Raw genomic sequence first — 26,224 nt, forward strand, 5'->3', positions numbered from 1 at the left:
CAGGCGTACGCCGGAAATGGGCAGGTGCGCACTGCTTGATACATGTCACGGCAACTTTGGTGTACTTCAAATTTACACTGTAAATTTACGCCACAAGTGCACAACTTTGATACATGAGGCTCAATGGAACACATGGAACTATTAGTGCATGATTGACGCAAAATGCTCTGTCTCCAAGTTCACAGGAACTATTAGCACATGATTGACACACAATGCGCTGTCTCCAAGTTCACATGGAACTATTAGCGCATGATTGACGCACAATGCGCTGTCTCCAAGTTCACATAGAACTATTAGCGCATGACTGACGCACAATGCGCTGTCTCCAAGTTCACATGGAACTATTAGCGCATGACTGACGCACAATGCGCTGTCTCCAAGTTCACATAGAACTATTAGCGCATGACTGATGCACAATGCGCTGTCTCCAAGTTCACATGGAACTATTAGCGCATGACTAACAACAATTGTCACAACTGTCGCCACGTTTCTGGCAGAATTTATTGCAATAGCGCTGCTCCAAGCGTTCTGCCATTTTCCGCACAAACAGAACTCCGACGAGGGGGGTGGAGCACTCCTCCCACAAGGCGTGTTCACAGGCGAATGACGTAACCGACAGGCATGAAAAAACTCAAGCATGCGCATGAAGGTTCAAGCTTGTCTGATGCAATCACACGTGATTCAAATCCATATGGTTTTTGAAAAAAATAAAAAGGTACGATACTTATCTCACAGACCTCGTAAGTGATAACAAAACCTGGCATTAAAGCCCTACAGATAACAATAAATGAAAACACAACTGACTGAAGAAAACTAGAACAGAACTGAAGAAAAGGCCAAAGTAAAAAGTAACAACATAACAGAGAATAAACCAGGATGAAAATAAACAACTAATAACTCAAAGCTGGGGCAGGAAGAGAACAGAAAGAGGAAAAAATGGGCTCAAAGCCCAGATCAGGCCAAAACCATGACAGTACTCCTCCCCCACACGGGTGCCACCAGGCGTCCACACAAAAACAACCTGACACTGGGAGGGCGGCGGGGGACCCAGGACAGGGGGCAAAAAGAGACTGGAGAAACACAAAAAGGCCTAAAAGACTGGAGATTCCAAGGATAACCTACAACCTGACCAACAATAGACAAGGGAACTAACGGGCGGTAAACTTAGCAGGAGGCCGGCCACATGGCGTTACCTGGTGCATGACTGAGTTAGAGGATAGGCCTGAGATAGGGGTCAGGAGGACAGCCATGAGGCTTTTCACAGTACACGGTAGTATTAGGGGTCCGACTATGGGGAGTACTGGACACAGAGGCAGAGTCAGGGACACATAAACAGCTCAACTCAGGGATGAAACACCTGGAATAATAATAATAATGAGGGAATCAGCCGCTTAAAGGGAAAACTCACCAAGTGGGGAACCCATTGAAACAGATTAAATAGTAGCACCCAGATTATTCCATCAACCCAATGAGAGGGAAAACCGTACATCTTAAAATCCCACCTCCAGATAGCAACACATTCCAAAAAATACAGGAACCAATGATTGAATGAATTAAACAGAGGCTTTTCTGACTCAACCAGAGACCCACTGAAAGAATCAAGAAAAAGACGAAATGAGGCCCACAGGTGCATAATGCAAATCCACAAACAGTTTTGCCCCTCTTCCTGTGATTTGCTACACGGCCACTGGGATGAGATTCCACCATATAAAGAGGTCTTTTGGACAATCTCTTTCCACACAGAGTGCAAAAACTGAAAGATTCACCCTGATATATCCTGAGCAACATCAAAGTGGAAAAACCAATCTTGGAACCGGTATGAGAGTTCAAACATAGCCTGGGTGTCATTAAAACTTCCCAAATGACAACTAACTCCCGAGGAAGACCCACAGAATGAAATAATTCTGTAGCACATCAGAAAGCACACGGGAATGATTAATTTCCTAAGATGTGACACTTTAAATAGATTCCCAACTGATTTACAAAAAAGCCATTTCAAGTTCAAACGTGGCCTTTTAAACAGATTTCCCACAGAATGACAAGCATGAAAACAAATCAACATAAACCAAACAAAAAAGAAAAGTCACTAACCATCCCACAGTTAATGTTCTCTGAGGTTGTCTTTAGAACACGTGCTGGAGATGGCTGCAGCAGCTCAGGGACGGTTGCAGTGTTCAGCTGTGTGAGCGCGTGAAACGCACCCATCAGTGCAGCTGCTGGCCGGGAACCAGAGCGTGTGGAGATCTTTTCAGCGGCCGCTGAAGGTGAATGTGCAGTGGAACACATGGAGGCTGAGTTGACAGCGAGCGATGATGAGGCAGAATGTGCCGGTAAACACACGGCTGACGTCACAGAAACAGCAGCTTTGCGTGACGTCTCCAGCAGAGTGGCCGCGTCGTACACGGAAACAGAGCCAGCTGCCAGAGGTGGAGAGACTGAGTGGGCTGCGAATGATTCCGTTGATGATGAAGACAAAGCAGACGTAGATAGCGCAGAGACGGGATCAGCTGATGCCGCAGAGAGAGCCATGCTGAATGACGCAGATGAAGCGGGTCCAGGCAAGCTCCATCTGCATAGCTACCGCTGCGTGCACTGAGGTGGAGCTGGCAGGTGCAGCCGAGGAGGTATTCACCTGTATCGCGAGGAAAACTCTCACGGTAGCCGGGCTAGTAAGCCTTCCGGCTCTTAGCGCCCGTCCGCCTTCCACAGAGCTTTATCCACTCATCAAACTTAACTGAAGTTGCTGTGACTACGTGAGAGGGGAGCGAAATCCATTGGTTAATAACTTGCTGGCTGAAGTAATTTTTTCTCAAATCAAGATTACATCTTGTCTTTTCCAGTTTCATTGTGTGGCCTCTGGTCCCGTGGGTATTAGCTACTCTGCAGAAGAACTTGCCCGATTCAACACATTCGAAACCTCCCATGATTTTAAATGTCTCGATTAAGTCTCCTCTTGTTCTACGTACTTCTAGTGTAGTCAGCCTCAGTTTTTCTAGTCTTGCTTCATACTTGAGGTTCTTCAACTCAGGAATCATCTTTGTTGCTGCTCTTTGTACTCTCTCTAACAGGTTTATATCTTTTCTATACCAAGGGGACCAAGCTTGTATGGCATATTCAAGATGTGGCCTAACAAGTTGTTTACACAATTTGCCCATTATGTATGTCGTCTTGTTGGATATGTTACGTCTGAGCATTCCTAGAATCTGGTTGGCTTTCTTCACACTTGCAATACATTGTTGAGTTGGTTTCAGGTCACTAGTTATGATTATCCCCAGGTCTTTCTCTGCAGTAGTAGAATTTAGATTTACCCCTTCCATTGAATATTGGTAGTGGTTGTTTTTATTTACCATATGCATTATCTTACATTTTTCAATATTGAAGACCATTTGCCAGTCTTCAGACCACTTTATTAACATGTCAAGATCATTTTGAAGTTGCTGCCTATGATATGGGCTAGGGACTTCCAAGTAAATTTTAGTGCCCTTTTTGTATATACATGTCACATTTGCACTCCTCCAGTCTGAGGGAACTATTCCTTCAGTTAAGCTTATTTGGTAGATAATACTCAGAGGGGTTGCCAGTACAGCCGCACTCTCCCTTAGTATTTTAGGGTAGAGTAAGTCTGGACCCAGTGCCTTGTTCTTCTTTAGAGTACTTAATTTTTTCTTCACTTCCTCCTCTACTATTATTATGGATGTCAGGACCCTTATAGACGTTTTTTGGCTTGGGTATGTGTCCTCCTTAGTAAATGTGGATGCGAAGTAGCTATTAAGTAGAGTGGCAGCCTCTTCATTGGATGTGATGGTTTCACCATTTTCCCTCTTGAGTGGTCCAACTGTACTACGTGTTTTTGTTTCTCCCACACGTATGCGTAAAACGACTTAGGGTCTTTTTTTATATTCTCTGCAAGTTTGGTTTCAAAGTTCTTTTTGGCTGCCTTAATAGCTTTCTTTGTCTCCCTTTGTACTTTACAGTATTCCATATAAGTTTCATATTCCCTAGTTTCCCGGTATCTTTTACAGAGTTTTGATTTCTTCCTTAATATTCTGATAGCACTCCTATTCATCCATAAGGGTTTCTTCCTCCCGGCCCTTTTTTTAAATTTAATGTTTTGTCTAACAGCTTCGTCAACTGTTCCTTTAAAACTCTCCCAGGCCTGCTCTAGTGGGAGCAAGCTTAGGGTTGTCCAGTCTGCCTCTTGTAGGTCCTTTTTAAGTCCCTTAAAGTTGGAATTCCTATAATCCGGAACCTGCAATATATTATCTACCCGTTGCATCTTTGTATTGATAGTGCATAATATAATATCATGGTCGCTGTCACCTAGCTTACCCGCTCCTATGTTCTCGATTCAGTCAGGTTCACTTGAGAGGATTAAGTCGAAAAATGTTATCGCCTCGAGTTGGTATTTCTACATGCTGTGTTAAACAATGGTCCAGACACCAATCTAGGATTTGACTCCCATCCTTGTCAGCATAAAGATCCTTCCAACTGACATTTGGGTAGTTAAAATCCCAATACAGAGCGGCATTAGTGGGTTGTAACAGGTGGCAAAGTGACTGTAGCAGGTCATGATAGGTGGCAGAGGGGCTGTAGAAGGTGGCAGAGTGACTGTAGTAGGTCATAGTAGGTGGCAGAATGGCTGTAGTACATCATAGTAGGTGGCAGAGTGGCTGTAGTAAGTGGCAGAGTGGCTGTAGTAGGTCGTAGTAGGTGGCAGAGTGGCTGTAGTAGGTCGTAGTAGGTGGCAGAGTGGCTGTAGTAGGTCGTAGTAGGTGGCAGAATGGCTGTAGTAGGTGGCAGAGTGGCTGTAGTAGGTGGCAGAATGGCTGTAGTAGGTAGTAGAGTGGCTGTAGTAGGTCATAGCAGGTGGCAAAATGTCTGTAGTAGGTAGAGTGGCTGTAGTAGGTCATAGCAAGTGGCAGAGTGGCTGTAGTAGATCATAGTAGGCAGCAGAATGGCTGTAGTAGGTCGTAGTAGGTGGCAAAATGTCTGTAGTAGGTAGAGTGGCTGTAGTAGGTCATAGTAGGCGGCAGAATGGCTGTAGTAGATCATAGTAGGTGGCAGAATGGCTGTAGTAGATCATAGTAGGTGGCAGAATGGCTGTAGTAGATCATAGTAGGTGGCAGAATGGCTGTAGTAGGTGGCAGAATGGCTGTAGTAGATCATAGTAGGTGGCAGAATGGCTGTAGTAGGTCGTAGCAGGTGGCAGAATGCCGTTATTTTGTACCGCGTTACTCTTATCTGGCCATTTTTTTCAGTAACGAGTAATCTAACGAGTAATCTATTCAAATCAGTAACAAGATTAAAGTTACTTTTCCAAGTCACTGTGTGTTAATATTATTTTGGCCATAGTAGGTGGCAGAGTGGCTGTAGTAGGTCGTAGTAGGTGGCAGAGTGGCTGTAGTAGGTCATAGTAGGTGGCAGAGTGGCTGTAGTAGATCATAGTAGGTGGCAGAGTGGCTGTAGCAGGTGGCAGAGTGGCTGTAGTAGATCATAGTAGGTGGCAGAATGGCTGCAGTAGGTGGCAGAGTGGATGTAGTAGGTCATAGTAGGTGGCAGAATGGCTGTAGTAGGTCATAGTAGGTGGCAGAATGGCTGTAGTAGATCATAGTAGGTGGCAGAGTGGCTGTAGTAGATCATAGTAGGTGGCAGAGTGGCTGTAGTAGGTGGCAGAGTGGCTGTAGTAGGTGGCAGAGTGGCTGTAGTAGGTGGCTGTAGTAGGTGGCTGTAGTACGTGGCAGAGTGGCTGTAGTACGTGGTAGTAGGTGGCAGAGTGGCTGTAGTAGGTGGCAGAGTGGCTGTAGTAGGTGGCAGAGTGGCTGTAGTAGGTGGTAGTAGGTGGCAGAGTGGCTGTAGTAGATCATAGTAGGTGGCAGAATGGCTGTAGTAGATCATAGTAGGTGGCAGAATGGCTGTAGTAGGTAGTAGAGTGGCTATAGTAGGTCATAGCAGGTGGCAGAGTGGCTGTAGTAGATCATAGCAGATGGCAGAATGGCTGTAGCAGGTGGCAGAGTGGCTGTAGTAGATCATAGTAGGTGGCAGAATGGCTGTAGTAGATCATAGTAGGTGGCAGAATGGCTGTAGTAGGTGGCAGAGTGGCTGTAGTAGGTCATAGTCGATGGCAGAATGGCTGTAGTAGGTCATAGTCGGTGGCAGAATGGCTGTAGTAGGTCATAGTAGGTGGCAGAGTGGCTGTAGTAGGTGGCAGAGTGGCTGTAGTAGGTGGCTGTAGTAGGTGGCTGTAGTACGTGGCAGAGTGGCTGTAGTACGTGGTAGTAGGTGGCAGAGTGGCTGTAGTAGGTGGCAGAGTGGCTGTAGTAGGTGGCAGAGTGGCTGTAGTAGGTGGCAGAGTGGCTGTAGTAGGTGGTAGTAGGTGGCAGAGTGGCTGTAGTAGATCATAGTAGGTGGCAGAAGTAGGTGGCAGAGTGGCTGTAGTAGATCATAGTAGGTGGCAGAATGGCTGTAGTAGGTAGTAGAGTGGCTATAGTAGGTCATAGCAGGTGGCAGAGTGGCTGTAGTAGATCATAGCAGATGGCAGAATGGCTGTAGCAGGTGGCAGAGTGGCTGTAGTAGATCATAGTAGGTGGCAGAATGGCTGTAGTAGATCGTAGTAGGTGGCAGAATGGCTGTAGTAGGTCGTAGCAGATGGCAGAATGGCTGTAGCAGGTGGCAGAGTGGCTGTAGTAGATCATAGTAGGTGGCAGAATGGCTGTAGTAGATCATAGTAGGTGGCAGAATGGCTGTAGTAGGTGGCAGAGTGGCTGTAGTAGGTCATAGTCGATGGCAGAATGGCTGTAGTAGGTCATAGTCGGTGGCAGAATGGCTGTAGTAGGTCATAGTAGGTGGCAGAGTGGCTGTAGTAGGTGGCAGAGTGGCTGTAGTAGGTGGCTGTAGTAGGTGGCTGTAGTAGGTGGCAGAGTGGCTGTAGTACGTGGTAGTAGGTGGCAGAGTGGCTGTAGTAGGTGGCAGAGTGGCTGTAGTAGGTGGCAGAGTGGCTGTAGTAGGTGGCAGAGTGGCTGTAGTAGGTGGTAGTAGGTGGCAGAGTGGCTGTAGTAGATCATAGTAGGTGGCAGAAGTAGGTGGCAGAGTGGCTGTAGTAGATCATAGTAGGTGGCAGAATGGCTGTAGTAGGTAGTAGAGTGGCTATAGTAGGTCATAGCAGGTGGCAGAGTGGCTGTAGTAGATCATAGCAGATGGCAGAATGGCTGTAGCAGGTGGCAGAGTGGCTGTAGTAGATCATAGTAGGTGGCAGAATGGCTGTAGTAGATCGTAGTAGGTGGCAGAATGGCTGTAGTAGGTCGTAGCAGGTGGCAGAATGGCGTTATTTTGTACCGCGTTACTCTTATCTGGCCATTTTTTCAGTAACGAGTAATCTAACGAGTAATCTATTCAAATCAGTAACAAGATTAAAGTTACTTTTCCAAGTCACTGTGTGTTAATATTATTTTGGCCATAGTAGGTGGCAGAGTGGCTGTAGTAGGTCATAGTAGGTGGCAGAGTGGCTGTAGTAGGTCGTAGTAGGTGGCAGAATGGCTGTAGTAGGTCATCGTTGGTGGCAGAATGGCTGTAGTAGATCATAGTCGATGGCAGAGTGGCTGTAGTAGGTGGCAGAGTGGCTGTAGTAGGTGGTAGGAGGTGGCAGAGTGGCTGTAGTAGGTGGTAGGAGGTGGCAGAATGGCTGTAGTAGGTCATAGTAGGTGGCAGAGTGGCTGTAGTAGGTCGTAGTCGGTGGCAGAATGGCTGTAGTAGATCGTAGTCGATGGCAGAGTGGCTGTAGTAGGTCGTAGTCGGTGGCAGAGTGGCTGTAGTAGGTGGAAGAGTGGCTGTAGTAGGTGGTAGGAGGTGGCAGAATGGCTGTAGTAGGTCATAGTAGGTGGCAGAGTGGCTGTAGTAGGTGGCAGAATGGCTGTAGTACAGGGGTGGCCAGGTTCAATCCTCGAGAGCCACCTTCTTGATACTCTTAGTTGTCTCCCTGCTCCAACACACCTGAATCCAATGAAAGACTCGTTAGCAGACTTTTAATGAGTCTTTCATTGGATTCAGGTGTGTTGGAGCAGGGAGACAACTACGAGTGTCAGGAAGGTGGCGCTCGAGGACCAAACTTGGCCACCCCTGCTGTAGTAGATTATAGTAAGTGGCAGAATGGCTGTAGTAGGTAGCAGAGTGGCTGTAGTAGATCATACTGTAGTAGGTAGCAGAGTGGCTGTAGTAGATCATACTGTAGTAGGTAGCAGAGTGGCTGTAGTAGATCATACTGTAGTAGGTAGCAGAGTGGCTGTAGTAGATCATACTGTAGTAGGTAGTAGAGTGGCTGTAGTAGATCATACTGTAGTAGGTAGCAGAGTGGCTGTAGTAGATCATACTGTAGTAGGTAGCAGAGTGGCTGTAGTAGATCATACTGTAGTAGGTAGTAGAGTGGCTGTAGTAGATCATACTGTAGTAGGTAGTAGAGTGGCTGTAGTAGATCATACTGTAGTAGGTAGTAGAGTGGCTGTAGTAGATCATACTGTAGTAGGTAGTAGAGTGGCTGTAGTAGATCATACTGTAGTAGGTAGTAGAGTGGCTGTAGTAGATCATACTGTAGTAGGTAGTAGAGTGGCTGTAGTAGATCATACTGTAGTAGGTAGTAGAGTGGCTGTAGTAGATCATACTGTAGTAGGTAGTAGAGTGGCTGTAGTAGATCATAGTAAGTGGCAGAATGGCTCTAGTAGGTCGTAGGCAGTGATGCCCGTACCGCGTTACTTTGTACCGCGTTACTCTAATCTGGCTATTTTTTCAGTAACGAGTAATCTAATGAGTAATCTATTCAAATCAGTAACAAGATTAAAGTTACTTTTCCAAGTCACTGTGTGTTAATATTATTTTGTATTCTTATGCAGTAGAAATCTATATTTTTGCTTTTTATTCTTCCGACCTGGAGAGTGATGATGATGATGTCACTTTTTTAGATCTGTCAGAAATCCTCTCAGCTGAAAGTGATGGTCAGCTATCACTTCCCCCACACTGCAGGTGTGCTTCACACACCATCAACATCATTTCCACAAGTGATGTGGAGAAGTACTTAACTTCTAACGCAGAGAGCAAGGCTGTGGACAAAAGCTGTTTGGACAAAATCAAGTAGATCTACCCTCGCAGCTGAAACAGCGGAGGAATTCACCAAAAGAAAGCTTCTGGTACCTACGTCCACAAGGTGGAATTCCTTTTTTGATGCTGTAAAGAGAATCACAGAAATACTCTTGAATGATCTGAATACTCTGTGTGTCAAGATGGGCGTTAAGTGCTTCAAAGACAAAGAGTACCAGTTCCTGCATGAGTACTGCACTGCCATGAAGCCTCTGAGTTCAGCACTGGACATCTTACAAGGTGACTGTCCTTATGGGACTTTACTACCCACACTTGAAGTTCTGATGCAGAAGACCCTGACTGTGAAAGATGCCCTCTCCAAGATGACTGCAGGCCTTCCAGATGCCATAGCGCAGGTATGTTCCACCATTAATTTAGTTACAAGTTCTTACATCACACTATTCACAAACATGGAACAGAATAGTCATTATAAATGTAAAAGGTTAAAACAAATAAAAATGTCAGGAAGTAACCTAAAACAATATTAAATCCATAAATCCATAATATTGGGCATTAGGCATTAGGCGTGGTTTGCAAATAGTTTAATGGCATACTAAATAGTAGGCCTTGTAGCCTACAACAAGATAATACTCAAAAACGTATCATATTTCTCAGGCAATCCAGACTCATTTTGCCAGTGTGATGGACAACAAAGATGCCCTTCTCGCAGCTGTCAGTTGTCCAAAATTCAAACTCCGTTGGCTGAGAGCTGAAGGTAGGAGGCAGCGCGTAAAGGAGCTTCTGACAGCAGAATGTTGCACAACTGCTCGTGCAGCACAGAGCACTGCCAGTTTGCCCACAACATCTGCCAGTGCCAGCCAAGGTGAGATGGACTTTTTCCCTTTTGTGTCAGAGCCGAGGAGACCTACTCAGCAGAAAAGGAAGTAATGGACTACCTGACGTCAGCCTATGACCTTCAGGTTCTGCATCAGTTTCCAAACATAGAGAAAATTTTCTTGAAGTATAACACTCCAACACCATCAAGCGCTCCTGTGGAGCAGCTTTTCAGTATTGGAGGTTTGGTGCTCACACCTAAAAGAAATAGACTCTCTGACAAGAGGTTTGAGAAGCTCCTGTTGATGACGTACAACCACTGGTATAGTTGCCCCACTCCACAGTTTCACTCATAACATAAAATTAGGCTAAAGTAACAAATCACAGACCTAATATTTTCAACGTAAAAAATGTTATGTTAGAAAGAATTTCATAGTTACATTTATAAACCATAAATTGTAAAATTTACCGTTACAGTGCTGTCAAGATAGTTAAATATGAGGTCAAGTCTGTCTTTGTTTTATTTTTTTATAAAACAAGTATTTACGTTCATAGACATCAAGAAAGACTATTTTATTCTTTGAAAAAGTACTTACGTTCATAAAAGTCAAGAAAGATAGTCATTTTATTTTTTTATAAAACAAAAGTATTTATATTCATTGACGTGAAGAAAAACTCTATTCTTCATAAAAGTACTTATGTTCATAAAAGTCAAGAAAGACTGTGTTTTATTTTTTATACAAGTATTTATGTTCATAGAAGTCAAGAAAGACTGTCTTTATTTTATTTTTTTACGTAAACTTTTTTCAGGAAATAAGTTCAACTTAAAAGGTCAGGAGGACATACATTGTTTACATTGCTATTATAAAAGCACTTCCAATAAAGTGAGTTCTGAGAGGTGGCAGGGCATTGTTGTTGGCAGTTGCAGAAAGTAACTAAAAAAGTAACTAGTAATCTAACAGTTACTTTTAAAATGGAGTAATCAGTAAAGTAACAAAGTTACTTTTTCAAGGAGTAATCAGTAATCTGTAATTGGATTACTTTTTCAAAGTAACTGTGGCAACACTGGTCGTAGCAGGTGGAAGAGCAACTGTACTATAATTTAGTAGGTCATAGTAGATGGCAGAGTGGCTGTACTATGATGGAGTAGGTCGTAGTAGGTGGCAGAGTGGCTGTAGTAGGATGTAGTAGGTCATAGTAGGTAGCAGACTGGCTGTAGAAGGTCATAGTAGGTGGCAGATTGGTTGTAGTAAGTGGAGGAGTGGCTGTAGGAGATCATAGTAGGTCAAAGTGCGGCTGTACTATGATCAAGTAGGTCATAGTAGGTGGAAGAGGAGCTGTAGTAGGTCATAGTAGGCAGCAGAGTGGCTGTACTAGGTCATAGTAGGCGGCAGCGTGGCTGTACTAGGTCGAAGTGGGGGGCAGAGTGGCTGTACTAGGTCGTAGTAGGTGGCAGAGTGGCTGCAGTAAGTCATAGAAGGTCATAGTAAGTGGCAGAGTGGCTGTAGTAGCTCATAGTAGGTAGCAGACTGGCTGTAGTAGGTCATAGTAGGTGGCAGAGTGGCTGTAGTAGGTCATAGCAGGTGGAGGAGTGGCTGTACTCAGTCGTAGTAGAAGGAAGAGTGGCTATACAAGGTCACAGAAGGTCATAGTAGGTGGCAGAGTGGCTGTAGTAGGTCGTAGAAGGTGGCAGAGTGACTGTAGTAGGTTGTAGAAGGTGGCAGAGTGGCTGTAGAAGGTGGTAGTACGTGACAGAGTGACTGCAGTACTTTGTAGTAGGCGGCAGAGCGGTTGTAGTAGGTAGTATTAGGCGGCAGAGAGGCTGTATTGTAATGGAGTAGGTCGTAGTAGGTGGCTGTAGTAGGTGAAAGGGGCTGTAGTAGGTCATAGTAGGTGGCAGAGAGGCTGTATTGTAATGGAGTAGGTCGTAGAAGGTGGCTGTAGTAGGTCGTAGTAGGTGGCAGAGTGGCTGTAGTAGAATGTCGTAGGTCGTAGTAGGTGGCAGACTAGCTGTAGTAGGATGTAATTGGTCATATTAGGTGACAGACTGGCTGTAGTAGGTCATAGTAGGTGACAGACTGGCTGTAGCAGGATGTAGTAGGTCATCGTAGGTGGCAGACTGGCTGTAGTAGGATGTACTAGGTCATAATAGCTGGCAGAGTGGTTGTAGTAGGTCATAGTAGCTGGCACATTGGTTGTAGTAGGTCATAGTAGTTTGAAGATTGGTTGTAGTAGGTCATAGTAGCTGGCAGATTGGTTGTAGTAGGTGGAGGAGTGGCTGTAGTAGATCATAGGTCAAAGTGTGGCTGTACTATGATGGAGTAGCTCATAGTAGGCAGCAGACGGCTGTAGTAATTCATAGTAGGCGGCAGATTGGTTGTAGTAGGTCATAGTAGGCGGCAGATTGGTTGTAGCAGGTCATAGTAGGCAGCAGAGTGGCTGTACAAAGGTCATAGTAGGAGGCAGAGTGGCTGTACTAGGTCATAGTAGGTGGCAAAGTGACTGCAGTAGGTCATAGTAGGTGGCAAAGTGACTGCAGTAGGTCATAGTACATGACAGAGTGGCTGTACTAGGTCGTAGTATGAGGCAGAGTAGCTGGACTAGGTCATAGAAGAAGGTCGGCTGTAGAAGGTCGTAGTAGGCGGCAGGGCGGCTGTAGTAGGTCATAGGAGGCAGCAGAGTGGCTGTAGTAGGACGTATTAGGTGGTAAACTGGCTGTAGTAGGTCACAGTAGGCGGCAGAGTGGCTGTAGTAGGTCGCAATAGGTGGCAGTGTGGCTGTATGAGGTCGTAGAAAGTCATAGTAGGTGGCAGAGTGGCTGTAGAAGGTCGTAGTACGTGGCAGAGTGACTGCAGTAGGTGGCAGAGTGGCCGTAGTAGGCGGCAGAGTGGCTGTACTATAATGGAGTAGGTCGTAGTTGGTGGCAGACTGGCTGTAGTAGGATGTAGTAGGTCATAGTAGGTGGCAGATTGGTTGTAGTAGGTCATAGTAGCTGGCAGATTGTTGGCTGGCAGATTGGTTGTAGTAGGTCATAGTAGCTGGCAGATTGGTTGTAGTAGGTGGAGGAGTGGCTGTAGTAGATCATAGTAGGTCAAAGTGTGGCTTTACTATGATGGAGTAGCTCATAGTAGGCAGCAGATTGGTTGTAGTAGGTCATAGTAGGTGGCAGAGTGGCTGTACTAGGTTTTAGAAGGCTGTACTAGGTTGTAGAAGGTCATAGTAGGTGGCACAGTGACTGCAGTAGGTCGTGATAGGTGGCAGAGTGGCTGTAGAAGGTCGTAGTACGTGGCAGGGTGACTGCAGTAGGTCATGGTACGTGGCAGAGTGACTGCAGTAGGTCGAAGTAGGAGGCAGAGTGGCTGTAGGAGGTGGCAGGGCGGTTGTAGTAGATCGCAGGAGGTGGCAGAGTGGCTGTAGTAGGTCGTAGTAGGTGGCAAACTGGCTGTAGTAGGTCATAGTAGCCAGCAGATTGGTTGTAGTAGGTCATAGTAGGTGGCAGAGTGGCTGTAGTAGGTCGCAATATGTGGCAGTGTGGCTGTACGAGGTCGTAGAAGGTCATAGTCGGTGGCAGAGTGGCTGTCGTAGGTCATAGAAGGTGGCAGAGTGGCTGTAGAATGTGGAAGAGCGGCTGTAGTAGGTCCTACTAGGTAGCAGACTGGCTGTAGTAGGTCATAGTCGGCGGCAGATTGGCTGTAGTAGGTCAAAGTAGCTGGTAGATTGGTTGTAGTAGGTGGAGGACTGGCTGTAGTAGATCATAGTAGGTCAAAGTGCGGCTGTACTATGATGGAGTAGCTCATAGTAGGCAGCAGACTGGCTGTAGTAGGTCATAGTCAGTGGCAGATTGGCTGTAGTACGTCAGTCGGCGGCAGATTGGCAGTAGTAGGTCATAGTAGGCGGCAGATTGGTTGTAGTAGGTCATAGAAGGTGGCAGAGTGACTGCAGTAGGTCGTAGTAGGTGTCAGAGGGGCTGTAGAAGGTCGTAGTACATGGCAGAGTGGCTGTGGAAGGTCGTAGTGGGCGGCAGGGCAGCTGTAGGAGGTGGCAGGGCGGCTGTAGTAGGTCGTAGGAGGCAGCAGAGTGGCTGTAGTAGGTCGTAGTAGGCGGCAAACTGGCTGTAGTAGGTCGTAGTAGGCGGCAGAGTGGCTGTAGTAGGTCACAACAGGTGTCAGTGTGGCTGTACGAGGTCGTAGAAAGTGACAGAGTGGCCGTAGTAGGCGGCAGAGCGGCTGTAGTCGGCTGAGTGGCTGTAATAGGCGGCAGAGCGGCTGTACTATAATGGAGTAGGTCGTAGTTGGTGGCAGAGTGGCTGTAGTACGTCGTAGTTGGTGGCAGAGTGGCTGTAGTAGGTCATCGTAGTTGGTGGCAGAGTGGCTGTCGTAGGTCATCGTAGTTGGTGGCAGACTGGCTGTAGTAGGTCATCGTAGGTAGCAGACTGGATGTAGTAGGTCATCGTAGGTAGCAGACTGGATGTAGTAGGTCATCGTAGGTAGCAGACTGGCTGTAGTAGCTCATAGTAGCTGGTTGTAGCAGGTCGTAGTAGGCGGCAGAGCGGCCGTAGCAGGTGGTAGTAGGTGGAAGAGTGGCTGTAGTAGGTCGTAGTAGGTGGCCGAGTGGCTGTAGTAGGATGTCGTAGGTCGTAGTAGGTGGCCGAGTGGCTGTAGTAGGATGTCGTAGGTCGTAGTAGGTGGCCGAGTGGCTGTAGTAGGATGTCGTAGGTCGTAGTAGGTGGCAGACTGGCTGTAGTAGGATGTCTTAGGTCGTAGTAGGTGGCAGACTGGCTGTAGTAGGATGTCTTAGGTCGTAGTAGGTGGCAGACTGGCTGTAGTAGGATGTAGTTGGTCATAGTAGGTGGCAGACTGGCTGTAGTAGGATGTAGTAGGTCATAGTACGTGGCAGACTGGCTGTAGTAGGATGTACTAGGTCATAGTAGGTGGCAGATTGGATGTAGTAGGTCATAGTAGCTGGCAGATTGGTTGTAGTAGGTAGAGGAGTGGCTGTAGTAGATCATAGTACGTCAAAGTGCGGCTGTACTGTGATGGAGTAGCTATAATATAATAATAATAATTTATTAATTTCTATAGCGCCAAATCACGACAAAGTCGCCCCAAGGCGCTTCACATAATTCACAACAACACAAATTAATCTAAAATCAAAATTAAAAGCAAGAAAAGCACAGTAAAAAGATAAAACACAGTAAATAAAAAGAAATTACAAAGCAAACACAAACAGATTAAAAAATTAATGATAAGACAGTCTAAAAAAGTGGGTCTTCAGTTTAGATTTAAAAATCTCCACCATGTCAGACTGCCGAATAACAGCAGGTAGATCGTTCCAAAGAGCCGGACCACGGTAGGAGAAGGCTCTATACCCCACAGACTTTTTGTTCATCCTCGGAACACACAGAAGCCCTGCGCCCTGCGAACGCAAAGGCCTCGCAGGTACGTAGGGCTTAACCAAGTCCGCCAGGTAGGAAGGTGCCAGTCCATGAACAATTTTAAAAACCAACAATAAAACTTTAAAATCCGATCTGACAGAAACCGGTAGCCAATGAAGGGATGCCAGAATGGAAGTAATGTGGTCAAACCTTCTACTTTGTGTCAAAAGTCTGGCAGCAGCATTCTGTACCAACTGAAGTCCTCGAATGCTAGACTGCAGCAGGCCAGAAAATAAAGCATTACAATAATCCAATCTAGAAGAGACAACTGCATGAATCAGAGTCTCAGCATCAGCCATAGACAGGATGGGGCGAATCTTTGCTATATTTCTCAGATGAAAGAAAGCAGTCCTCGTAATGTTCCTAACGTGGAGGTCAAAGGACAACGTAGGATCAAAGATTACCCCAAGGATCCTCACTTTGTCAGTATGATGTATAACACATGAACCTAGGCTAAGCGCCAGCTGATCAAATTGATGCCGATGTCTTGCTGGACCAAGAACCATCATTTCAGTCTCAAGTTTGGAACTACGCCATTTCTGTTCCAACCCTCTAGCCTTCTGCCTAAGGTCACGCAAATAACTGTTGAACCAAGGTGTCTGTGCTTTGGGAAAGCGTGGCTTTAATAGAGGAGGCGCAATCTTATCAAGTATGGTTTTTAGCACTAAATTCAGGCTATCTGCAAGACTGTCTACCAACTGAAATTTCATCAAGCTTGAAGTTAGGATTTCAGGTAGTCTCGCTTCGAGTTCAGTCAAAGTTGAAGGTTTAATTTGTCGCTGCAATGATAGGCAAGGTTGTTGCTCCACTAAACACGGCAGTGTAATTGTAAACCTAATAAGCGAGTGGTCAGAGACCACTGATGCAAGAGGCAGGATGTCGATATTTGTGACAGCAAGGCCACGTGCAAGAACCAAATCCAGAGTATTACCACTGATATGTGTTGAACCATGAATGAACTGCCAAAATCCTAGTGCATCCATGATTTCCATAAATGATTTACCAAGGGGATCAGAGGGCTTATTGATATGAATGTTAAAGTCACCAATAATCAAAATGTTGTTTACACTAGTTGAAAGACTAGAGATGAACACGCCAAATTCATCTAAAACATGAGAATATGGGCCAGGAGGCCTGTAGACAGTGACAATATAACATAGCTGATTTCCAGTTTTATGACCTTGGCAGTACTTAGAATCATGGGCATAAAGGAGAATCAGATACTCAAATGAATTATATTTATGACCCCCAACAGATACTAAAGTAAACCTGGATTTATAAATAAAAGCAACACCCCCACCTTTCCTCACATCACGTGAAACATGACTAAAAGTGTATGCCGGTGGGCAGGCCTCATTCAGAGGAAGGACAGCTGTGGATTTCATCCAGGTTTCACATAATCCAAGCATATCCAGGCGATGATCCACAATTAAGTCATTCACCGGCAATGACTTCAGAGACAATGATCTGATGTTAATGAGACCCAAACTAAGGATCTCGGTGGGATCAGCAGATTTTAATGAAGTCATGCGGAATTCTGCTCCTCAGCAGCCAGTGATGCAGCGTGTTTCAGTGGCTGGAGGAGCTCAGGTGAAACCGCAGACGACAGCACCGGAGTAAAAACTCCGCAGCCCGGCGAGAGGCAGCAGCAGGAAGCTGCGGCAAAAATGGACACAGCTTTAGTGGAGCCGGTCCGGTCATCAGAGAGGACAGTCCAGGAACGACAGGACGAATCCAGCAGCCTCTCGTATAGTCCATCCCACAGGAGGCGAGGATCAGACCCTCTAGTGAAGGCTGCCAGGTAGAACTTAAATTTCACTGATGCACCGCTCCGCTTTCCACGCCTTCTAAAGCGCCTCCTCCGGAGAGGAGCGCAAGGAAAACGGAGCAGGTGGAGCGGGACGTCCACGAGCACAGGTGGCAGAGCAGGGCGGGGCCCTCCCAGCCCGGACCCAGACAACAACAGCGGCTCATAAAGAGCATTAATGTCCAAGAGAGACTGGCGATTATACACAAGCAAGGCAGAGGTGTCCCGGCAGAACACACAGAGCAAAAACACAGCTACAAATAACAAAAAACTCGACGAGCGGTAAACACAGAGCTGACGGCATGCCAAACACACAGGCGCCATCTTGCCACCTCATAGTAGCTCATAGTAGGCGGCAGGGTGGCTGCAGGAGGTCGTAGCAGGCGGCAGGTGTGGCTGCAGGAGGTCGTAGCAGGCGGCAGGGTGGCTGCAGGAGGTCGTAGCAGGCGGCAGGGTGGCTGCAGGAGGTCGTAGCAGGCGGCAGGGTGGCTGCAGGAGGTCGTAGCAGGCGGCAGGGTGGCTGCAGGAGGTCGTAGTAGGTGGCAGAATGGCTGTAGGAAGTGGCAGGGCGGCTGTAGTAAGTCATAGGAGGCAGCAGAGTAGTCGGCCGTAGAAGTAGTAGGTCGTAGAAGGTGGCAGAGTGACTGTAGTAGGTGGCAGAATGGCTGTAGAAGGTCGTAGTACGTGGCAGAGTGACTGCACTAAGTGGAAGAGTGGCTGTAGTAGGCAGCAGAGCGGCCGTAGTCGGTCATATTATGTGGCAGAGCGGCTGTAATAGGTCGTAGTTGGTGGCAGAGTGGCTGTCATAGGTCATAGTTGGTGGCAGAGTGGCTGTCGTAGGACATCGTAGGTGGCAGACTGGCTGTAGTAGGTCATCATAGGTGGCAGACTGGCTGTAGTAGCTCATAGTAGGCGGCAGAGAGGTTGTATTGTAATGGAGTAGGTCGTAGTAGGTGGCACAGTGGCTGTAGTAGCCCGTAGTAGCCAGCAGAGTGGCTGTAGTAGGATGTCGTAGGTCGTAGTAGGTGGCAGACTGGCTGTAGTAGGATGTAGCAGGTCATTGTAGGTAGCAGACTGGCTGTAGTAGGATGTACTAGGTCATAGTAGGTGGCAGATTGGTTGTAGTAGGTCATAATAGGTGGCAGATTGGATGTAGTAGGTCATAGTAGCTGGCAGATTGGTTGTAGTAGGTAATAATAGCTGGCAGATTGCTTGTAGTGGGTCATAGTAGCTGGCAGATTGGTTGTAGTAGGTGGAGGAGTGGCTGTAATAGATCATAGTAGGTCAAAGTGTGGCTTTACAATGATGGAGTAGCTCATAGTAGGTGCCAGATTGGTTGTACTAGATCATAGTAGGTGGCACAGTGACTACAGTAGGTCGTGATAGGTGGCAGAGTGGCTGTAGAAGGTCGTAGTACGTGGCAGAGTGACTGTAGAAGGTCATAGTACGTGGCAGAGTGGCTGTAGAAGGTCGTAGTACGTGGCAGAGTGACTGCAGTAGGTCGTAGTACATGGCAGAGTGACTGCAGTAGGTCATAGGTGGTGGCCGAGTGGCTGAACTAGGTTATAAAAGGTGGCAGAGTGTCTGCAGTAGGTCGTAGTCAGTGGCAGAGTGGCTGTAGAAGGTCGTAGTAGGTGGCAGAGTGGCTGTAGTAGGTCGCAGGAGGTGGCAGAGTGGCTGTAGTAGGTTGTAGTAGATGGCAAACTGGCTGTAGTAGTTCATAGTAGTCAGCAGATTGGTTGTAGTAGGTCATAGTAGGTGGCAGAGTGGCTGTAGTAGGTCGCAATAGGTGGCAGTGTGGCTGTACGAGGTCGTAGAAGGTCATAGTCGGTGGGAGATTGGCTGTCGTAGGTCATAGAAGGTGGCAGAGTGACTGTAGTAGGTTGTAGTAGGTGGCAGAGTGACTGCAGTAGGTGGCAGAGTGGCCGTAGTAGAAGGCAGAGTGGCTGTAGTAGGTCATAGTAGGTGGTAGAGTGGCTGTAATCGGCGGCAGAGCGGCTGTAGTAGGGTCGTATTTGGTGGCAGAGCGGCTGTAGTAGGGTCGTATTTGGTGGCAAAGTGGCTGTCGTAGGTCAACGTAGGTAGCAGACTGGCTGTAGTAGCTCAAAGTAGCTGGGAGATTGCTTGCAGTAGGTGGAGGAGTGGCTGTAGTAGATAATAGTATGTCAAAGTGCGGCTGTACTATGATGGAGTAGATCATAGTAGGTGGCAGACTGGCTGTAGTAGGTCATACTAGGTAGCAGCCTGGCTGTAGTAGGTCATAGTCGGCAGCAGATTGGCTGTAGTAGGTCATAGTAGGCGGCAGATTGGTTGTAGTAGGCTGTAGTCTGTCAAAGCGCGGCTGCAGAGTGACTGCAGTAGGCCGTAGTATGTGGCAGAGTGGCTGTACTAGGTTATAAAAGGTGGCAGAGTGTCTGCAGTAGGTCGTAGTCAGTAGCAGAGTGGCTGTAGAAGGTCGTAGTAGGCGGCAGCGTGGCTGTAGTAGGTCGCAGGACGTGGCAGAGTGGCTGTTGTAGGTCGTAGTAGGTGGCAAACTGGCTGTAGTAGTTCATAGTAGTCAGCAGATTGGTTGTAGTAGGTCATAGTAGTCAGCAGATTGGTTGTAGTAGGTCATAGTAGGTGGCAGAGTGGCTGTAGTAGACCGCAATAGGTGGCAGTGTGGCTGTACGAGGTCGTAGAAGGTCATAGTCGGTGGGAGATTGGCTGTCGTAGGTCATAGAAGGTGGCAGATTGACTGTAGTAGGTTGTAGTAGGTGGTAGAGTGGCTGTAGAAGGTCGTAGTATGTGGCAGAGTGACTGCAGTAGGTGGCAGAGTGGCCGTAGTAGGCAGCAGAGCAGCTGTAGTAGGTTGTAGTAGGCGGCGGAGTGGCTGTAATAGGCGGAAGAGCGACTGTAGTAGGTCGTAGTAGGTGGTAGACCAGCTGTAATCAGCGGCAGAGTGGCTGTCATAGGTCATCGTAGGTAGCAGACTGGCTGTAGTAGGATGTAGTAGGTCATCGTAGGTAGCAGACTGGCTGTAGTAGCTCAAAGTAGCTGGCAGATTGGTTGCAGTAGGTGGAGGAGTGGCTGTAGTAAATAGTGTGTCAAAGTGCGGCTGTACTATGATGGAGTAGATCATAGTAGGTGGCAGACTGGCTGTAGTAGGTCATACTAGGTAGCAGCCTGGCTGTAGTAGGTCACAGGCGGCAGCAGATTGGCTGTAGTAGGTCATAGTCGGCGGAAGATTGGCTGTAGTAGGTCATAGTAGGCGGCGGATTGGTTATAGTAGGCCGTAGTCTGTCAAAACGCGGCTACAGAGTGACTGCAGTAGGTCGTAGTCAGTGGCAGAGTGGCTGTAGAAGGTCATAGTAGGCGGCAGCGCGGCTGTAGTAGGTCGCAGAGTGGCTGTCCTAGGTCGTAGTAGGTGGCAAACTGGCTGTAGTAGTTCATAGTAGTCAGCAGATTGGTTGTAGTAGGTCATAGTAGGTGGCAGAGTGGCTGTAGTAGGTTGCAATAGGTGGCAGTGTGGCTGTACGAGGTTGTAGAAGGTCATAGTAGGTGGCAGAGTGGCTGTCGTAGGTCATAGAAGGTGGCAGATTGACTGCAGTAGGTCGTAGCTGGTGGCCGAGTGGCTGTACTAGGTTATAAAAGGTGGCAGAGTGTCTGCAGTAGGTCGTAGTCAGTGGCAGAGTGACTGTAGAAGGTCGTAGTACATGGCAATGTGGCTGTAGTAGGTGGAAGAGCGGCTGTAGTAGGTCTTAACAGGCAGTAGAGCGGCTGTACTATAATGGAATAGGTTTAGTAGGTGGAAGAGTGACTGCAGTAGGTGGGAGTGGCCGTGGTAGGCAGCAGAGCGGCTGCAGTAGGTCGTAGTACGTGGCAGAGTGACTGCAGTAGGTCGTAGTTGGTGGCCGAGTGGCTGTACTAGGTTATAAAAGGAGGCAGAGTGTCTGCAGTAGGTCGTAGTCAGTGGCAGAGTGGCTGTAGTAGGTGGCAGAGCAGCTGTAGTAGGTGGCAGAGCGGCTGTAGTAGGTCTTAATAGGCAGTAGAGCGGCTGTACTATAATGGAATAGGTCGTGGTTGGTGGCAGAGTGGCTGTTGTAGGTCGTAGTTGGTGGCAGAGTGGCTGTAGTAGGTCGTACTAGGTGCCAGAGTGGTTGTAGTAGGTCGTAGTTGGTGGCAGAGTGGCTGTGGTAGGTTGTACTTGTAGTTGGTGGGAGACTGGCTGTGGTAGGTTGTACTTGTAGTTGGTGGGAGACTGGCTGTAATAGCTCGTAGTAGGTGGCAGAGTGGCTGTAGTAGGTCGTAGTTGGTGGCAGAGTGACTGTGGTAGGTCGTAGTTGGTGGCAGACTGACTGTGGTAGGTCGTAGTTGGTGGGAGACTGGCTGTAGTAGGTGGTAGTAGGTGGCAGAGTGGCTGAAGTAGATCATAGTATTTCAAAGTGCGGCTGTACTATGATGGAGTCGGTCATACCTGGGTGTTTCAAATACCTGGGTGTTCACCTCAACAGCAAACTGGACTGGACTCACAACACTGACGCCCTGTACAAATAAGGCCAGAGTCGCCTCCACCTCCTGAGGAGACTGAGATCCTTTGGAGTGAGCAGGCCTCTGCTTAAGACCTTCTATGACTCTGTTGTAGCCTCTGCTCTCCTCTATGCTGTCATCTGTTGGGCCTCGGGGAGCACAGAGCGGAAGAGAAAGAGACTGAATAAGCTGGTCAGGAAGTCCAGCTCTGTCCTGGGCTGTCCTCTGGACTCTCTGGAGGAGGTGGCTGAGAGGAGGGTGTTAACCAAGTTCAAATCCATCATGAACAACTCCTCTCACCCTCTGCACCAGACTGTAGTGGAGCTGAGCAGCTCATTCATTGACAGACTGAGGCACCTTCAGTGCAAGAAGGAACCATACCGCAGGTCGTTCCTTCCTGCTGCTGTCAGACTGTACAATAACACTGAAGTAACCACATGCAATAATATGTCCACAAATCACGTACAATAACAATTCGTTTACAAATCCCTGCACTAATGTCACCTTATCACATCTAAACTCCAATTCACATATTGTAATTAAGATGCTCCTATCTCTTTCAATCACAATTATGTTTATATATGTGCATATGTACTTATATATGTGCGTACATATATTTATGCATATGTATATGTGTATATATGTTTGTATTGTCATGCTGTTTTTGATTGTTTTAATCCTGTATCTATTTGTGAGCTGACTAAAATGGTTAATCATCTTAAGTCTTCTTCCTGCACTTTGGACATAGTTCCAGGTCATTTGTTTAAAGATGTTTTTCAGTGTATTGGTCCGTACACTGCTGAACTTGTGAACGCTTCTCAATCAAGTGGCTGTTTTCCATCAGCTCTTAAACATGCTGTAGTCCAGCCGCTCATCAAAAAGAGCAATCTTGACCCAAATATGTTGTCCAACTATAGACCGAACTCTAAATTGCCATTTGTGTCTTAAGTCTTAGAGAAAGCTGTCTATGATCAATTGCAGGCTCATCTGGATCTTAATGAAATAGGGGAGAAGTTTCAATCTGGTTTTAAATTAAGACAGTACTGAAACAGCCCTTTTTAAAGTTTTTAATGACCTTCTTTTAACTGTTGATGCTGGGAACTCTGTGGTTCTTCTGCTTTTAGATTTATCTGCAGCCTTTGACACAGTGGACCACAGTGTCCTTGTGACTCGACTCAAGACGCACATAGGTATTAAGGGTTCAGCGCTGAATTGGTTTCGGTCCTATCTTTCCAACAGAAGTTTTTCTGTTAATGTAGGACAGTACTCTTCCTCTGTGTCTCCTCTTAAATATGGCGTGCCCCAGGGCTCAATTTTAGCACCGCTTCTCTTTGCTTTGTACATGATCCCTCTTAGGTCTGTTTTTAAAAGCACAGTCTGTTTTCATTGTTTTGCAGACGACATTCAGATTTACCTTCCTGTAATTTCGTGTGATACCCAGGCTGCTGTAAAAATACTACAGGACTGTCTGAATGATGTACAAGTCTGGATGAGAGCTAATTTTCTGAATCTTAATAAAAATAAAACTGAGATTTTAGTGTTCGGGCAAAGTAACCCTCTACAAGGACAAGACAGTGTTATTGGTCCTCTGTCCACTTTTTGCTGCCCTTTTGTAAAAAATCTAGGGGTGATAGTTGACCCATTGTTCAGATTTGATAAGCACATCAGCTCTGTCATCAGGGCCAGCTTCTTTCAGCTGAGGACTCTTTCCAAGATTAAATCTTATTTTACTCTAGTTGATTTTGAAAGAGCTATCCATGCATTTATAACGTCACATCTGGATTATTGTAATGCTCTTTACGTTGGGCTGGACCAGCGCTCCCTGCAGCACCTGCAGAGTGTACAGAATGCTGCAGCCCGCCTTTAGACTAAAACAAAGAAGCATGAGCACATCACCCCTGTGCTCTGCACCTTACACTGGCTCCCTGTCAGTTTTCGTGTTAAATATAAAGTTTTGCTGATTGTTTTTAAGTGTGTGCACTGTATAGGCCCAACGTATCTGAGTGAGCTCTTGCAGCCGTACGCTCCACGTAGGGCTCTGAGGTCAGCTGACCAGCTTCTCCTGGCTGTTCCTAAAGCCAGGCTTAAATCCAGAGGTGATAGAGCCTTTTCTGTTGCAGCACCACAACTCTGAAATGATCTTTCGCTGACTGTCAGGTCCTCAGAGTCTGTGGGACAGTTTAAATCCAGACTGAAAACTCATCTCTTCTCCCTGGCTTTCAACACTGGCTAAGTGGTATATGCTTTGCTCTGTATTTTTAGATTTTTTATTTATTTTTATTCTTTTCCTTTGTTAATATTTTACACTTTTGCATTGCTATTATTGTGAAGCACTTTGATCAGCTGCAGCTGTGTTTTAAATGTGCTATATAAATAAATTTGAATTGAATATACACACATATATACATATATATACACATACATATTCACATATATATATATACACTCAAAAATATAAACGCAACACTTTTGGTTTTGCTCCCATTTTGTATGAGATGAACTCAAAGATCTAAAACTTTTTCCACATATACAATATCACCATTTCTCTCAAATATTGTTCACAAACCAGTCTAAATCTGTGTTAGTGAGCACTTCTCCTTTGCTGAGATAATCCATCCCACCTCACAGGTGTGCCATACCAGGATGCTGATTAGACACCATGATTAGTGCACAGGTGTGCCTTAGACTGCCCACAATAAAAGGCCACTCTGAAAGGTGCAGTTTTATCACACAGCACAATGCCACAGATGTCACAAGATTTGAGGGAGCGTGCAGTTGGCATGCTGACAGCAGGAATGTCAACCAGAGCTGTTGCTCGTGTATTGAATGTTCATTTCTCTACCATAAGCCGTCTCCAAAGGCGTTTCAGAGAATTTGGCAGTACATCCAACCAGCCTCACAACCGCAGACCACGTGTAACCACACCAGCCCAGGACCTCCACATCCAGCATGTTCACCTCCAAGATCGTCTGAGACCAGCCACTCGGACAGCTGCTGAAACAATCGGTTTGCATAACCAAAGAATTTCTGCACAAACTGTCAGAAACCGTCTCAGGGAAGCTCATCTGCATGCTCGTCGTCCTCATCGAGGTCTCGACCTGACTCCAGTTCGTCGTCGTAACCGACTTGAGTGGGCAAACGCTCACATTCGCTGGCGTTTGGCACATTGGAGAGGTGTTCTCTTCACGGATGAATCCCGGTTCACACTGTCCAGGGCAGATGGCAGACAGCGTGTGTGGCGTCGTGTGGGTGAGCGGTTTTCTGATGTCAGTGTTGTGGATCGAGTGGCCCATGGTGGCGGTGGGGTTATGGTATGGGCAGGCGTCTGTTATGGACGAAGAACACAGGTGCATTTTATTGATGGCATTTTGAATGCACAGAGATACCGTAACGAGATCCTGAGGCCCATTGTTGTGCCATACATCCAAGAACATCACCTCATGTTGCAGCAGGATAATGCACGGCCCCATGTTGCAAGGATCTGTACACAATTCTTGGAAGCTGAAAATGTCCCAGTTCTTGCATGGCCGGCATACTCACCGGACATGTCACCCATTGAGCATGTTTGGGATGCTCTGGACCGGCGTATACGACAGCGTGTACCAGTTCCTGCCAATATCCAGCAACTTCGCACAGCCATTGAAGAGGAGTGGACCAACATTCCACAGGCCACAATTGACAACCTGATCAACTCTATGCGAAGGAGATGTGTTGCACTGCATGAGGCAAATGGTGGTCACACCAGATACTGACTGGTATCCCCCCAATAAAACAAAACTGCACCTTTCAGAGTGGCCTTTTATTGTGGGCAGTCTAAGGCACACCTGTGCACTAATCATGGTGTCTAATCAGCATCTTGATATGGCACACCTGTGAGGTGGGATGGATTATCTCAGCAAAGGAGAAGTGCTCACTATCACAGATTTAGACTGGTTTGTGAACAATATTTGAGGGAAATGGTGATATTGTGTATGTGGAAAAAGTTTTAGATCTTTGAGTTCATCTCATACAAAATGGGAGCAAAACCAAAAGAGTTGCATTTATATTTTTGTTGAGTGTGTATATATATATATATATATATATATATATATATATATATATATATATATATATATATGTGGGCTTGAGTCCAGAAGATCATGGGTTCAAATCCCCGCCTGACTGGGAAATCACTAAGGGCCCTTGCGCAAGGCCTTTATTCCCCTATTACTCCCGCTGTGTAGTGAGCACCTTGTATGGCAGCACCCTGACATCGGGGTGAGGAATAATCGTAAAGCGCTTCGAGCGTCTGATGCAGATGGAAAAGCGCTATATAAACGCAGTCCATTTACATACATACATACATACATACATATATATTAGTACTATGATGGAGTAGGTGGCTGTAGTAGGTCGTAGTAGGTGGCTGTAGTAGGTCGTAGTAGGTGGCTGTAGTAGGTCGTAGTTGGTGGCTGTAGTAGGTCGTAGTAGGTGGCTGTAGTAGGTCGTAGTTGGTGGCTGTAGTAGGTCGTAGTAGGTCGTAGTAGGTGGCTGTAGTAGGTCGTAGTAGGTGGCTGTAGTAGGTCGTAGGTCGTAGTTGG

At 46.7% G+C, this 26,224-nt stretch overlaps 2 long non-coding RNA genes across 3 annotated transcripts; both read left to right on the forward strand.

Moving 5' to 3' along the window:
• The first annotated feature begins 4,596 nt into the window (after positions 1-4,596).
• On the forward strand, positions 4,597-7,571 carry LOC117506020. Of its 2 annotated transcripts, none has more exons than XR_004559336.1 (3): positions 4,597-4,772; positions 5,356-5,448; positions 7,460-7,571. It is a non-coding gene; the product is annotated as an uncharacterized LOC117506020 (long non-coding RNA). The 2 variants fall into 2 exon arrangements; XR_004559335.1 differs by lacking the exon at positions 7,460-7,571 and adding an exon at positions 5,808-5,893.
• A 3,471-nt stretch (positions 7,572-11,042) lies between these two features.
• Positions 11,043-11,628, forward strand: LOC117506021. Its single transcript, XR_004559337.1, has 3 exons — positions 11,043-11,088; positions 11,450-11,470; positions 11,543-11,628. It is a non-coding gene; the product is annotated as an uncharacterized LOC117506021 (long non-coding RNA).
• The last annotated feature ends 14,596 nt before the right edge of the window (positions 11,629-26,224 follow it).

The sequence above is a fragment of the Thalassophryne amazonica genome, unplaced genomic scaffold, assembly GCF_902500255.1.
Source record: "Thalassophryne amazonica unplaced genomic scaffold, fThaAma1.1, whole genome shotgun sequence".
In the NCBI taxonomy this organism is placed as follows: Eukaryota; Metazoa; Chordata; class Actinopteri; order Batrachoidiformes; family Batrachoididae; genus Thalassophryne; species Thalassophryne amazonica.